This window comes from Zootoca vivipara, chromosome 5, assembly GCF_963506605.1.
Source record: "Zootoca vivipara chromosome 5, rZooViv1.1, whole genome shotgun sequence".
NCBI lineage: Eukaryota > Metazoa > Chordata > Lepidosauria > Squamata > Lacertidae > Zootoca > Zootoca vivipara.
In genome coordinates this window covers 80460118-80476897 of record NC_083280.1, presented here as the reverse complement: position 1 = coordinate 80476897, position 16780 = coordinate 80460118, and the positions used below count along the sequence as shown (strand labels likewise).

The 16780-nt window shown below is 43.1% G+C and overlaps 1 protein-coding gene across 1 annotated transcript in view; it reads right to left on the bottom strand.

The window, feature by feature from the left end:
- The window catches only part of RASGEF1A (RasGEF domain family member 1A), a 215449-nt gene extending 204979 nt beyond the window's left edge, over positions 1-10470 (bottom strand). The window contains exon 1 of the mRNA XM_060274999.1: positions 10303-10470. The gene's annotated coding sequence lies outside the window, so the exon portion shown is untranslated. The remainder of the gene's footprint in view (positions 1-10302) is intronic.
- Positions 10471-16780: the final 6310 nt, after the last annotated feature.

Below are 16780 nucleotides of genomic sequence, written 5' to 3'. Positions count from 1 at the left end.
AAAATCTTTCTCATTTTAATTCCAATTCTTATATTACCTCCTTCTCTTTACTTTTATACAATTCAAAACCATTATTCACTACCCAAAAATATCCATACATCCTTTTCTATATCTTCTTCTTTAATCCCATCTTTGAACTAATTCATCCCCCCTTCCCTTGGAGTCGATATCTCCAGAAATTTCAGCTAGCTCCTTAAAACTTTCCAGGTTCAGACCATCTTTATCCAGTCAATAAAAATTAACACAATATTCTACCTTCACCCCACTCCTACTCTGTCCCAGTCCAATCTTTGCTCAATCCTTATCCTCCCTTGCTGCATCCCCAGCTCTTTATCTTCCAGGCCTCCCATGTCTTGGACAAGTGTCTTGATAGGCAGCAGTTGCAGTGTTGCTCATGGGTCCATCTCCAAGGTGGGAACCTCTTCAACTGTTGCACAGCAGTCATGAAACTTGCAAGGATGGCAGAGCTGGCCTGGAGCCAAGTAGGTTACCAACCGCATGGAGGACCAGCTGGGGTCATCCTGGTCACTCCTGCGGTAGTAGGAGAGGTCTCTCTCCGGACTAGAATAGAACGGGCCATGAGGTGGATCCTGTACCTGTGAGAAATCAATCTATGAAGAGCAAGGACATACAGAGTGTATGAAATAAGCAGCAGCCTGGAGCACATAGTCCTTGAATAGTTTTTTTTTAAAAAAAGTATACGCAGCATTTCCATATAAATTAAACTCTGAGTGGTAGTAAATATTAGAAACAGAAGAAGAAATTGTGCCATATGAGTGCTTCAGTCAGTTCCCAGGCCTCAGCCTCCTTTGGAGGGACGGGGAACTGACTGTGAGCATTCTCCCCATTTGGGAAATGTAGCAAAATACTCTGTCTTAGGTAACAGCTTGTTTTGTTGCATGCATCCAGACTGTGATTCTGCATGCTCATAACTATTTGACCAGCAGTGGCAGAGGTTGGAGCAGAGGTGACCGGTTTGGTTTGGTCGCACTGGGCATGGAGCCTAGAGGGTGCCACAACTATGATATAGAATGGAAGACGAGAGGTGGATGGTACTGGATTTTGGTGTCACACAGGCACTGCTGAAAGTTGAGACCCCAAGGTCCACCACTGGTTGGAAAGAGGTATCTAGCAACTGTCAACAAAGAACCACAGAGACGTCACCTGTGTGTGGCATACACTATTGCACCCTGTTGGGAGTGGTGGTAAAGTGTGCTTTCACAATATAGTTCAGACTAGGGGTTGAAGGATCTGTAAGTTTTGGTTCCCTCAGTTTCTCATTTTTCCAATCATCAATTCACTTATCCAATATTTCTGCAGCAAGTTGTGCTTTAAACAACAACAGCAAAACAAACAAACCATCAGCAAGTTTAGTGTGGATTTCTCCTAAACAAGCTTTGTATTCAGTTATGACTCAGGCACACATTTTTGCAAGCAGCTTCTCCTCCTATAATGCTTGTTTGTTTGTTTTTTGCATGTAACTTCCACCAATATATATTTATTTCCATGCATACTTCTATGTTTACTGTATGCATTTTTGTAAACACTGGTTGGAGAACTCCATTGCAAAATTCAGATATGGACAAATTTTGAAAGATGCTTGTTTCAGTTCTCAAATATTTTTTTCAGAAAATGCAAAATTGATAGGTTTGCCTTTGAATACAAACTGAATCAAATTTATCCTCCATCCCTAGTTCAGACAAAACATGATAACACATGTAACAAAGGAGGTGGGAAATAAACCAATTGCAGCAGTTAACTACATTACAGAATATGCCCCTTCTTCCATTGTTTACCTCTGTGTGGTGCTCTGTCCTGGTGTTGCCTGTTGGTGGAGTGGGTTTTGGGTTGTTGTGCCCTGGGTCCTGAGGCAAGATACCTGTCAGAGTTCTACGCAGAAAAGTTTTAGCAATGTGCTCAAGTTCCCCTGTGTCTTCCCAAGTCAGGCTGTTTGTGCATAGTTCTTTCTTTGTGTGCAAAATGACTTTCCCCATCGGCCCCTGTGAACTCTGATTGAATTTGACATGAGGCTGGAGAGGGAGAGAGATCCATGCTGTGTGTTCTGTCAGCTGCGTTATGTACCTATCAGGTTGTGTTTGTGGTTATACAGGTGGTGGTCTGCTGTGTTTTCTTGATGATCTCCTCTGTGGCCCAGTGGCTCCTTAACTATGCCACCGTCCTTCTGTTTGACATTGGCTTACCTGTGCTGCGGAAAGGACTTTGAAATGTTGAGATGTCTAAGGTCTGTGGGCAACCAATCATAGAATTGTAGAGTTGGAAGGGACCCTGGGGATCACGTAGTCCAGGATTTCCCAAACTTGAGTATCCAGCAGTTTTTGAACTACAATTCCCATCATCCCTGACCACTGGTCTTGTAGCTAGGGATGATGGGAGTTGTAGTCCAGCAACAGCTGGAGACCCAAGTTTGGGAAACCCCTTACAATGCAGGAATATGAAGTTGTCAAACCCTCTTATCTGTGCCAGGATCCTGTGGGCTTTTGAATGGCACATGGATGATGCCATATTTATTAAACAATCTCAGAGTGAATTAGGCTCACTTTATACACATGTCTGGCAAGGCCATATTGCTGAGTTATTGTCCACTGCTCTTCTGAGACAAATGGAGCTGAAGAGTGGCATGAAATGGGGACACAGAGGTGTCAAAGTTAACTTTAGAATTCAGAGCCAAAGTGGGGGAAAACATTTCTGGTAGCATTGAAAAGATGACTTTGGTGATTGACACGAAAGGCTCAACAGTATTTGCCAATTCAGGAAGCACTTCCCTCACTCTGAATTGCCTTCAGCTGTCCTTAGCAATATCATCACATAGCCAAAGCTGATTTACACAGAGTTGTGACATCATTTGCTTTCACTGCCTAACTGGTGGTTTCCACATGATTTCTAAATACTGTTGGAATTCTCTTTCTGGATCATAAAATTGTCCTCTGTTTCACCTAGATACTTCTTGGATGATAGATGCTTAAGCTATATTTGCTACCCAACAGATGCTTGATTAATAAAGGACCCTTGAGAAAGACCCTTGCTAATAATTAAAAGGAATGTGTGATGGATGCTAGATACTATTTGCATATTTGTTTGATGAACATAATCTCTGTACTTGTCCAAGATCAGATTTAATTCAATTACAATTGTACTGTTTGGTGCATCTTCAATCAGAGTGGAGGACAAATTGATGGGGAAGTTTATAAACTCTTTGGAATTTATTCATCTTCCTATGTAAATTATTCAAAAATTTAAGGCGTGCCTTCTTGGATAATAGCTGAATTTAGAGAACCAGGGGTTTAGAATTCTGAACATATTTAGCTTAACTTCTAAGAAGTGAACAAATGCAATGTTTTAGAATACAATGGTGTTTCTGAGATTTGTCACAAGGGAGCACAAAGAAGAATGTGCTTCAACTGTTCTGAGTTTTGGATTATTCCTGGTTGCTTCATTTTCTCACTTCAAGGTTATGCACCAAATACTGGAGAAAATGGAATGGATATACATCCAATAGTACACAGTGATTTTCCCCTGAATTAAATAGCATTCGCCAGCTTGGGGAAGGAAAGGAGGCATATTGAATACAGAACTGATAGTTCTGGATATTAACAAATTGGAAGGAAGGGTCTGAAATGACTGATTACCTCCCTTCCGGTGAGTAGTGGTTGTTGTCCAACACAGCGCCCAGACGCGATACCCCACTTTGTCTGTGTGCATCCCCCTCAGCTGCTGTAGAGGCTCACGGGTTCCCGCCAAACCTGCTTTCAAATTCGGCCAATCCGTGGCAGCCGGTGGGGGGGGGCTGGGCGAATGGACCTAAGCCTGTTATATCTCCTGGCCGACACTGTGCTCCTCATCCAGTCAGCCAGGAGTGTCAGCCGCCCTTTCCCTCCCTACTTTAATTTCTTGCTGCTTTAACCATATATATTTTTCAGCTAGAAGGGCTTTGCTTTGGTCTGGTGACGGTTGCCGTATTTGGGGCCGGGAAGGATTTTCCCCTGCTCTGCAGGTTTTGCCTTCCCCTTGCTACCACAAATGTGTGGATTTACTGTTTGCTGTTTAATTGCTACATTAACACCACATAATTAGTAATTGCACAGCTATTTACCGGAACACACAAACATTTTATGTACACTTCTGAAACTATGACTTGGCAGGGATGGGGATTAAAAGCCAACAGCACAATCCTATACATGCCTACTCAGAAGTAAGCCCCATTCAGGTTCAATGGGTTTATCCCCAAGTAAACTGTAGCTTGAGTTTCTTTAGGCTTTTCTAGTAGGCAACATGCTCCAACAACCAAATCCTACATTATTTTAGTTGTCAGTTTCTGTATTTGTAGTTCTATAAGATGTTTCTAAGCTGCACCAACCAAAACTCAGTTGCATTCCTAATGTAGCCACATCACAGATTTCTTTGGTGAGATTAAACCACTTTCTGTCTTTATTTCCAAGCTTTCTCCTACTATATCCCACAAATGAGCCCCACTCCCCCCTTTTACTTTAGGATACATATCTGACATTATTACTGACTTTTCCATCATGACCCAAATATATCTTTTTCTGAGGCAGAGCAGTGGTGTAGCATGAGTTGCCAGTGGCCGGGGCTGCACAGAGGAGTGGATGGGAGAAAGGGAAACGGACACAGTACGCATGCACATTCAACTGCCTCTCTACTGCCATGCCACCCCCACCCCCCTGCCACTAGCTGGGAAGCCCAGTCAACAATGCATCCCCACCTGTACTGCCCTGCTGGCCACTACTGCATTTAAGTACCTGGTTAAGTTTCATACTTTGCCAAATCAGCTTCTTGCTCCTTGGGGAAGGGCCATAGCTCAGTGGCAGAGCATCTGCCTTGCAAGCAGGAGGTCCCGGGCTCAATCCCAGGCATCTCCAGGTAGGGTTGGGAGAGACTAGAGTGCTGCTGCCAGTCAGTGTAGACAATACTGAGCTAGATGGACCAGTGGTCTGATGCTGTTTAAGGCAACTTCCTATGCTTTTATGTACTTCTGAGGACTGGGCCAGATCTTCTTGTGTCCATCTGCCTGTGACCTCCTCTGCTATCTGCTGTTCTTTGCTACTGCTCCGGGGGTGGTGTTCCCCATTTCATTCCACTTTTAATTTGTATACTGCCTTTCTATACTGCTGTACACAAGGTGGTTGACAGCAACAAAATATGCAACAAAGGACATGCACCTTACAATAACCTGATCCTATACAAAAAGTCATAATGAAACCTAACTTTAAAATGGAACGACTTACATCGGATAAAGTAGTATTCAAGAATCTATTAGGCTATAATAGTACACAATAAAAGTTAACTCTCAAAACATCAGCAAATAATAAACAGAAATTCACTTTTAACAGTTGCAATAAAGAATTACTAAACTATGATCAATAAAAATAGCTGCAAGTCTCAATGCATAAAATGCTGCAATATATGCAAAGCCATGTAAAAGGATCAATTTGAGAAACAAAGACACACAACTTATAATATTATTTTTTATATAAATAATAATAATCCCTGCTTCTGTTGTGCTTAAAGTCATGGCATGGGAGAGGCTAATTGCTCAGACCTCGTGCAGCACTCAGCTTGGCTGGAATGGGACAGCCCCCCACTGTCGTCAGGAGTAATGAGTATTGTAGAGACAGGTTGCTTCTGTTTCTATCTCTCAAACTTTCTTGCACTGTTTTTTTCTAGTTCTACTGTTCCTCTCTTTCCAGCCACTACTTTTACATTATTTACCAAGGTGAATGAGGAGAAAAATGGGAAAGTAGCCCAGACGGTTGTGTGGGAGAATGGAGCTCTTTGCAAGCCTCTTGCAGAGAAGCTCTTCTTTTACATACCTTTCTCAAAGTGTTTCTCGGTGCATAATATCAAATAAGGTTTGACAACAACAGTTTATCCATCTTGACAAAGAGAAAACAAATCCTCCAGTTCGGTAGCACTTAAGGCTAGATGCTATGCTATCTCTAGTTAGAAGTTAAAGCTGGCACTATCTCTTTCGGTTAGAGATCTATCACTCGCAGAGTGTAACAGTACAATCCTATGCATGCCTACTCAGAACTAACTCCCATTGAGTTCAGTGGGACTTGCTTGCAGGTTAATTGAATAGGATTGCTACCTTAGCATGGTAGCTTTTTTTCCAGGGTTCATCTCCTTGGGAACGGGGCAACGCAAACATAGGATTGCACGAGTGATGTCTTACTGGAACATGATTTCTTCCGTTGGTTGCCAAGTTACAAATGAACTGTTATCTCATTGAATCGCATACATTTCAATAGACCCTATTTTTCCAGCTAAAGAGAAGCATGGGGAGAACAGCTGATAGCACACAGATAAGTATCAGGCTCCTTTATGAATCGGTTTTATATTGTATTCACTGGCAAACAGGATCAGACACTGCCATTTACACCGAAGACTTGTTCAAACCATCAAAATGGAACTGAAGCAATTGATGGAACTCTTGCAGGCTATAATTTGCTCCCCACATTTTTTTTTTAAGGACAAAAATAAAACAAAGCCAACCAGCCTAGATATTAATAGGTGCTTCAGAGCAACACACCATCAAACTGTAATCTTCCTTGTCAAACCAAACCTCTGCATACACATTTCTTATTGATCCTGTTGAATATGGAAAATAGTGATGGCAATTGGAGGTGTGACATTTATCAGACGAATGCTCCAAATGACAAAACACAGTTATGAACCTTCACTGTGGGAGGGGAAAATACAGAACAGGAAAACTCAAATTTGGAGAATGTTCTGAGTGCAATGCTGTTACAGCTATGTGGGTCTCTTTCTGGTCAGTGCCTGGATAGGAGACTTGCAGGGAGCCATGTCAAAGCTGTTGGGAGCTTCCTAAACTGACAGCAGGAGATACATAAATATGAAATGAAGATGTTTCTCTAAAACATCTACAGTTGCTACATAAGTCCTTTCTTCTGTAGCGTGTATTGCCTTTAAATCCTATTTCTGGACTTCTCTGAGATATCCTGTTGGATACTGTGGGCAGCAGGATGCTGGATTAATTGAACCCTTGGAGAGCCCATTTTTAAACCTCTGTGGCTCAGGGTCTGCATGTTCATTTAAGGCCTAAGGCAGGCACCCCCAAACTGCGGCCCTCCAGATGTTTTGGCCTACAACTCCCATGATCCCTAGCTAAGAGGACCAGTGGTCAGGGATGATGGGAATTGTAGTCCAAAACATCTGGAGGGCCGAAGTTTGGGGATACTTGGCCTAAGATTCACCCGGAAGGGCTCCTCTTATGTAGGATCACTTACCCTATGTAATTAGGATGCATATGGCTTTTATGTTTTTTTATTGGCAATCCACTTCACATCACTGGCTGCTATGGGTATCGGCAAGGGAACACACAATGTAATGAGAGCACAACATGGAATGAAGGATCCTGCATAGCAAAGGCAGTAGAGAGAACTTGATGCCGGCATGCTGCTTTCTGTTGCAGCCCATGTTTCTCATAAGACCACTCACCCTTTTTGGCGGATGCTGTTGTGGTCCACTGTTCCCTCCACCCTCTGCGATCAGATGGGGGAGGCCCCTTGAGCTGCTTTCCAAGCAGCAATGGAAGTCCCTGGGCCAAGCTTGCTGCCTGGGAAGTGGATCCAGCCCACTCACTCAATTGGCCAATCGCAAGGGAACAAAGGGGGTGGTTGTGAGCCACTCCCCAGGCATTTAAGGAGGACCCATGGTTTGCTTTGGTAGCCACTCCTTTGCTGGATCTGCCGCTCCTGGGATCTCCTTGTTGCATTGTCAGTCTTGTCATTAGACCTTGACACAAACATGAGATGCCATGCCTAATTATTTGTGGAATTTGGGAAGTCCATAGGGTGGGGGGGATCCCTGTGCATGCAAAATGTACTTCTGTCTTGAAGCTGAATTGACTAGACAGGACTGAAGCAATGTGCTTGTGAGGAGATGGAGAGGGAAGGCCACATGCTTCTGGTTTGGTTTCAGCTGCCCCTGCTCACTCAGGTCTCCAGCCTTGGGGCTCTCCTGGACACATTGTTCTGCCTAGAACCCCAGGTTTCTGCAGGGGGGAAGCAAGCAAGCATTCCCCCAATGTAATCTGGTTATGGAGATTATGCCTATTTTTATAAGCATAAAAATAGTCTTCTTGAAGTCTTCTTGAGGACTTCAGGAGATCCTTCATCCACTATGGAGTTCTACGGTGTCTCTCTTAACAAGGCTGGATTGCTTTTTAAATAAAATACCACAAACTTCTCCTTTGGCTTCCTGCAGCCTAGCAGGCACAATTCAATGCTTAGTGTTCACTTCTAGAGCTCTAAGAATATTGGGTATAATATCATGAAGAGACTGCCTCATCCCCAATAACCCATTGTAATGCCAGTGGTCAATAGAGAATGTACTGTTGGGAATAGAGTCTGCACGACATGCTAGCATGCAAGCTTTCTTTTGGATTGTTCTGTAAATTGTAGAATTTTCTTCTCTTGGGGTGTCATCCCAACCTGGAATACTTTCTTGAAAGTTTTAGAAAACTTGAAAACAAAGAAAAACAAAGCTGGCTTGGGTGGCTGGAGCAAGGCAAGTTAGGGTTGAGCATGAGATCTATTATAGCACATTTTCAATACCTGTTTCAGTGCAGATGGCTTAACTACTATTAGCCACTATGAGTCTATGAAATAAGGTGGGCTTCACATTTAAAAGATTTTGAGGTAGATGTAATTAAACTTATTGAATAGCAATATCATTTTCTAAGAACACACAAAGCATTAGATCATTAAAAATATAATGTGTTACAAATGAGTTTCAGTCACAGTGCTTATGAGTCTTTCTAGGACTCAGAAGTGTGGGTGTGTTGCTATGCCTGCGGGCACAGGGGACGTGTTACTGCCATCTTTACCCCCCAGTGAAGGATGCAACTGTTCAGATCAGAAATGCACTCAATACAGCAGCAATCAGCAGGTTTACTTGCTACACCAATAACCACATTTAGGCACCACAGCTCTTCATGTACCAGTCCATGCAGAAATAGTGGAAACAATCAGTATAATAAACTGTGGCCAATCTCTATACACAACCCCAACGCATTAGTTATTGCACGAGCAGCCTCTTGCCTGACCCTTTAATTGCATAAAAGACATCAATTCATTACAAAGTATTTCCCACCCATAGTGGGTCCAGGTGAACCAAGCGCGATGTAACGGACAAACAATAAAGCACTTCCATTTACAGCACGCAAAATAAAACCCAGTGGAAAAAAGAGCGCTTGCATGCATTATTATTACAGTTAGAGAAAGTTATTTGGTGCTTTTGGTCCAAAACAAGACATCAAGGAGCACAGCTCATAAAGATTGTTTGAGGTCCCTGCTCAGCTTCTCTTCCATGTATTAAATGCACTTCAGGAAAGGTTTATTTAATGGAACCACTTCCGAGATAAACTGGCTGGTTCTTAGAACATTAGCTCGAGAGCGCACACAAGCAAGATGGATATTTCAATTAGAAATCAAAGATAAAATGCAAGCAGTAGCATAAGGACTAGACACCAGATTCAGACAACTAATAGAAGAAAACTGTACCCAGGAACATAAAATGGTTCCCTATGGCTCAAAGCAACGAGTTGCTAGCTACCCCCACAAATGTCAGGGTGCTCCCACATGCATATTTGTGGGTTTCTTTTATCAAAATGTAGTGCCAGGCTTTTTTATCAGTATCAGCACAGCACAGTACAGTACAATTGATAGTCCCTTGGTGGGCTTTTTTCAGATGGCTTGAGTGAGTGCCGTGGCTTTCAAAACACTCAGCATAAATTAAGGAGATGTATTTGTGCCTGGGAGGCTCTGAATTGCTAGGAATATCTTGTGGGGTGGGGTGGGCAATGGATTGAGCAAAGTGCTTCTTTGAACTACGAAACCTGAGCTCAATTTTGCAAGTGGAGGAAAGCTGCAGGGCTGCATTTCTAGTAGACCCCTGGTCTTCCCTAAAATTGATCCCTGTGGTACCTCCTGAGAGGAGAGTTTAGGAATGTTGAGCATCTTTTTATATCTTGCCGGAGCTTGGGAGCAATGCCCTCATTAAGAAAAGTTGCACTTGAGAAAGAAAAGCAATCTATGTGGCTGGCTTCAATCTGTCTGTTGTGATCAAGGACTACAGCTCTAGAACAAGCACCCCAGAGGCTAAGACCAGGAAGGAATTACTAGTGACATGCCATGCCAGGTGTACAGTACCAGTGTCAGCCATCCATCAAAGCCTCAGAGGTGTTTTGCTTTAATATATCTAGAGAGAGAGAGAAAGAGAGAAGCATTCTTCCTGTCTTACCTTGATCTGGTCCAGTGTAGCTTTTTGGCTGTGCTCCGTCCACTACAAGAAAGAGAGGGATTAATGCCAATTCCCTGTGAGTCATCCTAAATGACAGAGTAGGTTCACTCTTTGCTCAGGCTGCTTGCTGCCTCCGCTATGTGACAGCTGCCGGCTGGCTTTGGAACAAGAGTGTCCCATTCTGCAGCTTACTGCAGGGGGAGTGTTAGGTGGATACGCACAGGCAGCGAGAGAAAGCAGAAAAGCAGGAGGGTGTGGGAGAAAGCGAGAGCAAAGAGACTGAAATAGGAATATACCATCTGAGTCGGCATCGCCTCTGTCTCCCTCCCTCCTCGTGTTGGATGATTTTAAAAGTTTCTTTTCAATAATGAGGCATGGATGCTTTTAAAGAACTTTAAGGACAGAATTGCCTGTATCTTGCATTGCCATCCCAAAGAACTATTTTGAGATCGCAGCTTCTCTGAACAGTTTGCTTGTTGAGAAATGTTTTAGCTGCTGCTGGTGCACTACAGGATAATGTTTCCCTGGGTTGTGACTGGCTTGGGTGTTCATTTGACTAATCCATGGTGCCACTGTGGCATTGTAGAAAGAGTCTTGGGTCAAAGAGACCGGGATTCAAGTGAGGGGTGTGCCGGATATTCACTGGTTTTGATACCTCCTTTGAAATGGTCATATTTTGCAGCTGAATTCCTGAGCGGGGAAGGAGCGAAAGTAACCTTGCTGGCTTTGTTCATGAGTGGTGTGACATCACGTCGTACACGCCATTGTGATGTGGCTGGCAGACTCCTGTGGGTTGCCATAGGCAATCAGATTAAATGGCAGCGAGGGCAAAGGAGCAGAGGAACAAAGTGGGCTGCCAAAGCACAAGCAGCCAGGAGGACAAAAAGGTGCCAGGCTGCATCAAAGCAACAGGAAGAGGTTTGCAACAAGTATCTGAAATTGCCACAAACGGGAGGAGCTTTCAGGCTTTCACAAGAACAAACCACTTCAATTCAAATCTCCCTAGCTCCAAGGAAACTGACTGGGTTGCCTCAGACAAGTCAGCGTTGCTTAGCATCATCTACCTCAGAGGGTGGTTTGAGGATAAAAATGTGTAAATTCCATATATGGTGCCCTGAGTAGGATTCAACAGTGCTTGATAAATGTAGGCTCCCCTGCAGAGGGGACCACAAAACACTGTTGGGTTTTCTAGCTATTCTTTCAGTAGGCCCCAAAGCAATAATAATAATAATAATAATAATAATAATAATAATAATAATAATAATAATAATAATTTATTATTTATACCCCGCCCATCTGGCCAGGTTCCCCCAGCCACTCTGGGCGGCTTCCAACAAAACATTAAAATACAGAAATCAAACATTAAAAGCTTCTCTAAACAGGGCTGCCTTGAGATGCCTTCTAAAGGTCTGGTAATTGTTGTTCTCTTTGACCTCTGGTGGGAGGGCATTCCACAGGGTGGGTTCCACAACATTGGATGTAATAGTAATAATAAATGGAAGGTTCATCCTGACAAGATGGAGAGCCTATGAATAGAAAGCATTTAACAAATTCTGGGTGGAGTAGCATGCCGCCTGACAAAACAGGTTCAAAATTTAGCTACGCTCTTTACTCCAACCATGGCTTAAGAGGCTAAGCCAGTACAGGGCTTCTTTGCGCAAGCTGGAGCCTCTCCTGAACAGAGGTAATCTGTCCATGGTAATCTATACTCTAGTAATAACCTGTCTGGATATCTGCAGTGTGCTGTATATAGGGTTACCTCGGGAAATGGTTTGGAAGCTTTGACTGCTGTAAAATGTGCCCACCAGAGTTTTGACTGGCTGTGATGGCTCATATCTCATCAGTCTTAGAAAAACTTTACAGGCTCCATTTTTTGCTTCTGGACCTAATTCAAATTGCTGGTGTTCATCTCTAAGGCCTTAAATGGTTTGGAAACTTGAAGGAGTGCCATTTTGCATGCCAATTTATCTGTACACTATGGTAGTAAGCTGATGTTTTTTTTTTACTCAGAGCTGAGATTAGTTGTAACACTCTTTTTTTTTAGTAGTGATACCTTAGCTACAGAATGCCCTCTTCAGCAAGGTATACCTGGTCTCACCTTTGCCTACTTCTAGGCAGCAGAAAAAACACCTTTTGGAAATATAAGTAGCATACTACCCTCCAACATTCCTCAGGTGAAAATAGGGACACTAACCCTCCTCGACCCACCATTTTTGGACGTCCACCCCCCCCCCAACATTTCTGCCACCACTACACCAACGGGACAGAACACATACACCCTGAACAGTCCTGATAAAACCTCTTAATCCTGATTTGTATTTTATTTATTTCACAAAAAGAAAAACACACACCAATAAATAAATAAATCTTAGAAAGGGGCAAGATTAGGCATGGATACACATGGATGTTTAGGGAAGTTTTTAATGTTTGAAGTTTTATTCTGTTTTTAATCTTCTGTTGAAAGCTGCCCAGAGTGGCTGGGGAAACCCAGCCAGATGGGCGGGGTAGAAACTACCTACCTACCTACAGTGGTGCCTCGCTAGACGAATTTAATTCATTCCACGGGTCAATTCGTATAACGAAAAATTTGTCTAGCGAATCCCATAGGAATGCATTGAATCCCCCCCCCCATAGGAACGCATTAATTGAATTTCAATGCATTCCTATGGGAAACCGCGATTCGCTAGATGAATTTTTCGCAAAACAAATTCGTCTTGCGAGGCAACCTCCGCTAGAAAAATCTCTTCGTTAAGCGAAAAATTTGTCTTACAGGGCATTCGTCTAGCGAGGCACCACTCTATCTATCTATCTATCTATCTATCTATCTATCTATCTATCTATCATCTATCATCTATCTTATTTATTTAATTTATTTAAAGATTTTTAAAAAGCATAACTCCTGATGCTCATCTCCTCTCCCCCTTTCCTCCCACCCAGGATGGCCCTGCCCTCTGCCTGCCTCTAACAACCTGTGCCTTGATAGAGGTGGCCTCTCCTCCTCCTCAGACACTCTCCAGCAGCAACTATGAGCTGCCAGAGATGGAGGCTGGCAGCGATGGCAAGGAGAGGCCATGGGATGCTTGCAGCTGTGACAACGGCCATTGCCATTGCTCACCACAAGCACCAGCTCCTCTTCCCGGAGCTCAGCAACGGTGGCACTTGCAGAGGAAATAGGGACGTTCTGGGTTCAAATCAAAAGCCGGGACTGCCTTTGGAAAATTGGGGCATTTGGAGGGTATGAAGGAGGCATTTTAAAATACGTTTACCATCTTAAGTGTTCTAATTCTTGACTTCCAGCTGCATTTGAGCTCCTATTTCTTATATGTACCCATTGTTGTTTTACTTAAACGTTTGCAAAGTGCCTTGGAAATGTTGGTGAAAGGAGGTGCATATGTGTTTTAACTAAACTGTTTTGTTTTGTTTTTTGTCTGTGTCTCTCAACTTGTAACTTTGGCCTGGAACCAAAGAACTGCACAACCAGCTCCCTGTGCCCAAGGGAGCTCTGGGCTTTCCCTGCATAAACAGCGCTCCCTTGCTTAGTGCCATGTGGCTAATCCCTTTTGGAGTTTTTCAGAAGCAGCTGTAAAATGCCTTGGAAATTTTTTGTGTGTGTGTCTACCATTCAAAGGAAAATAACCAGAAACCCCACCAGCCATGCCTTAGTTCTTGGCTGTACCTCAAAATAAGTCTCCAGAGTCCAGCTTATGTTTTTAACCTAGAACTGGCACGTCAGAAAAAAAATCTGATGTTACCAAATGCCTTTTGAAGCTAGTAATAATGTCACACAAATTTGGGTGTGGGTGTGTGGAGCAGCTTTTGTTTAGTTTTCTGCCTAGTATTGTAAAAATGCATATTCTTTATTTATGCAAACTGCTGGCTATTTTACAGGTTAAAAAAAAAGGCTGTATACCTAGTAGATCCTTTCTGGTGGTGAAGAAAATGAAGCTTGTGGGACATAATCAATTGCTTTCATTTTCCAGCAATTAAGGGGACTGTAATTGAGATTCATGTTGCATGGGAAACCACAGATTCAGTAGATTATTTTGTAGTACAATGCTGCTCATGTTGAAAGAGCTGTCACTGTATTGCCGACTCATGTTGGCATCAATGATACGTTAATATATCAACTTGAAAATGAAAAATGTCTTTATAATCAAGAAGAAGGGGCAGCTTAAAAACTTCACTGTGGCCTGATTCTGAAATCCATCAGGGTAATTTATTGGTATTTTGCAAAATACCAGCCTCCAGTGAAGTCTGACTCCAATGCAAAAAAATAAGCCACACATCAACAATAATTAATGGAGAATGATTTGCCTTTAATTGACAGATACCTTAGTGCAGATTATTGTTCCTGTGTTGATCCTGAGATGCAGCACTGATGAAGTGGTATCTATCATTGGGCCAATTATCCATTCAGCATCAAAAAATGCTACATGCCTATTTCTGCAAGGCCTGTCATCCAAATAAGCAACTAGCCGTTAATTGATTGATCATGTTTACACCACTTTATATTAATTAAATGAAACCGGTTTCTCTTTTGAGGAAAAATAAATATAAGACGGTGTCTTATTTTCAGAGAAACACGGTAGGTTTCGCGTAGGGCCACAGGGGTGCCCAAACTTTTTTCAAAGAGGGTCAGATTTGATGAAGTGAACATGTGTGAGGGCCGACCAAAGTTGCTGATTTTTTTTTAGGGTGCCGGATTAAATCGACCAGCAGGCTGGATTAAGCCCCCAAAACAGACTTTGGACATGCCTGGCATAGACAATGGGTGTACACCCATTAATCCAGCAGCCCAGCTGCCAGTTGATATGTTTTCAGTAGGAATACCTGCTGCTACAACTATCCTATTCTCTGTTCCTGACGATACAGCAATCAGGCCTCTAGTGTGGTGACACTTACCTTTGGAAAGCGCTTCCATTACATATTGCATAGGTGCCATCTCTGTTGTCATTTTGATGTCTTCTGAAGACCTTCCCCTTTCAAGAAGCATTTAAGCGGAGATATTTATCCCAGTCTGCATCTGTAGTGGAACAACTTTTAACTGTTTTCATACATGGAATTGTTTTTCACTAATGGTTGTTGTTGTTGTTTAGTCGTTTAGTCGTGTCCGACTCTTCGTGACCCCATGGACCATAGCACGCCAGGCACTCCTGTCTTGCACTGCCTCCCGCAGTTTGGTCAAACTCATGTTCGTAGCTTCGAGAACACTGTCCAACCATCTTTTCCTCTGACGTCCCCTTCTCCTAGTGCCCTCAATCTTTCCCAACATCAGGGTCTTTTCCAAGGATTCTTCTCTTCTCATGAGGTGGCCAAAGTATTGGAGCCTCAGCTTCACGATCTGTCCTTCCAGGGAGCACTCAGGGCTGATTTCCTTAAGAATGGATAGGTTTGATCTTCTTGCAGTCCATGGGACTCTCAAGAGTCTCCTCCAGCACCATAATTCAAAAGCATCAATTCTTCGGCGATCAGCCTTCTTTATGGTCCAGCTCTCACTTCCATACATCACTACTGGGAAAACCATAGCTTTAACTATACGGACCTTTGTTGGCAAGGTGATGTCTCTGCTTTTTAAGATGCTGTCTAGGTTTGTCATTGCTTTTCTCCCAAGAAGCAGGCGTCTTTTAATTTCGTGACTGCTGTCACCATCTGCAGTGATCAAGGAGCCCAAGAAGGTAAAATCTCTCACTGCCTCCATTTCTTCCCCTTCTATTTGCCAGGAGGTGATGGGACCAGTGGCCATGATCTTGGTTTTTTTGATGTTGAGCTTCAGACCATATTTTGCGCTCTCCTCTTTCACCCTCATTAAAAGGTTCTTTAATTCCTCCTCGCTTTCTGCCATCAAGGTTGTGTCATCTGCATATCTGAGGTTGTTGATATTTCTTCCGGCAATCTTAATTCCGGCTTGGGATTCATCTAGTCCAGCCTTTCGCATGATGAATTCTGCATATAAGTTAAATAAGCAGGGAGACAATATACAACCTTGTCGTACTCCTTTCCCAATTTTGAACCACTCAGTTGTTCCATATCCAGTTCTAACTGTAGCTTCTTGTCCCACATAGAGATTTCTCAGGAGACAGATGAGGTGATCAGGCACTCCCATTTCTTTAAGAACTTGCCATAGTTTGCTGTGGTCGACACAGTCAAAGGCTTTTGCATAGTCAATGAAGCAGAAGTAGACGTTTTTCTGGAACTCTCTAGCTTTCTCCATAATCCAGCGCATGTTTGCTATTTGGTCTCTGGTTCCTCTGCCCTTTCGAAATCCAGCTTGCACTTCTGGGAGTTCTCGGTCCACATACTGCCTAAGCCTGCCTTGTAGAATTTTAAGCATAACCTTGCTAGCGTGTGAAATGAGCGCAATTGTGCGGTAGTTGGAGCATTCTTTGGCACTGCCCTTCTTTGGAATTGGGATGTAGACTGATCTTCTCCAATCCTCTGGCCATTGCTGAGTTTTCCAAACTTGCTGGCATATTGGGTG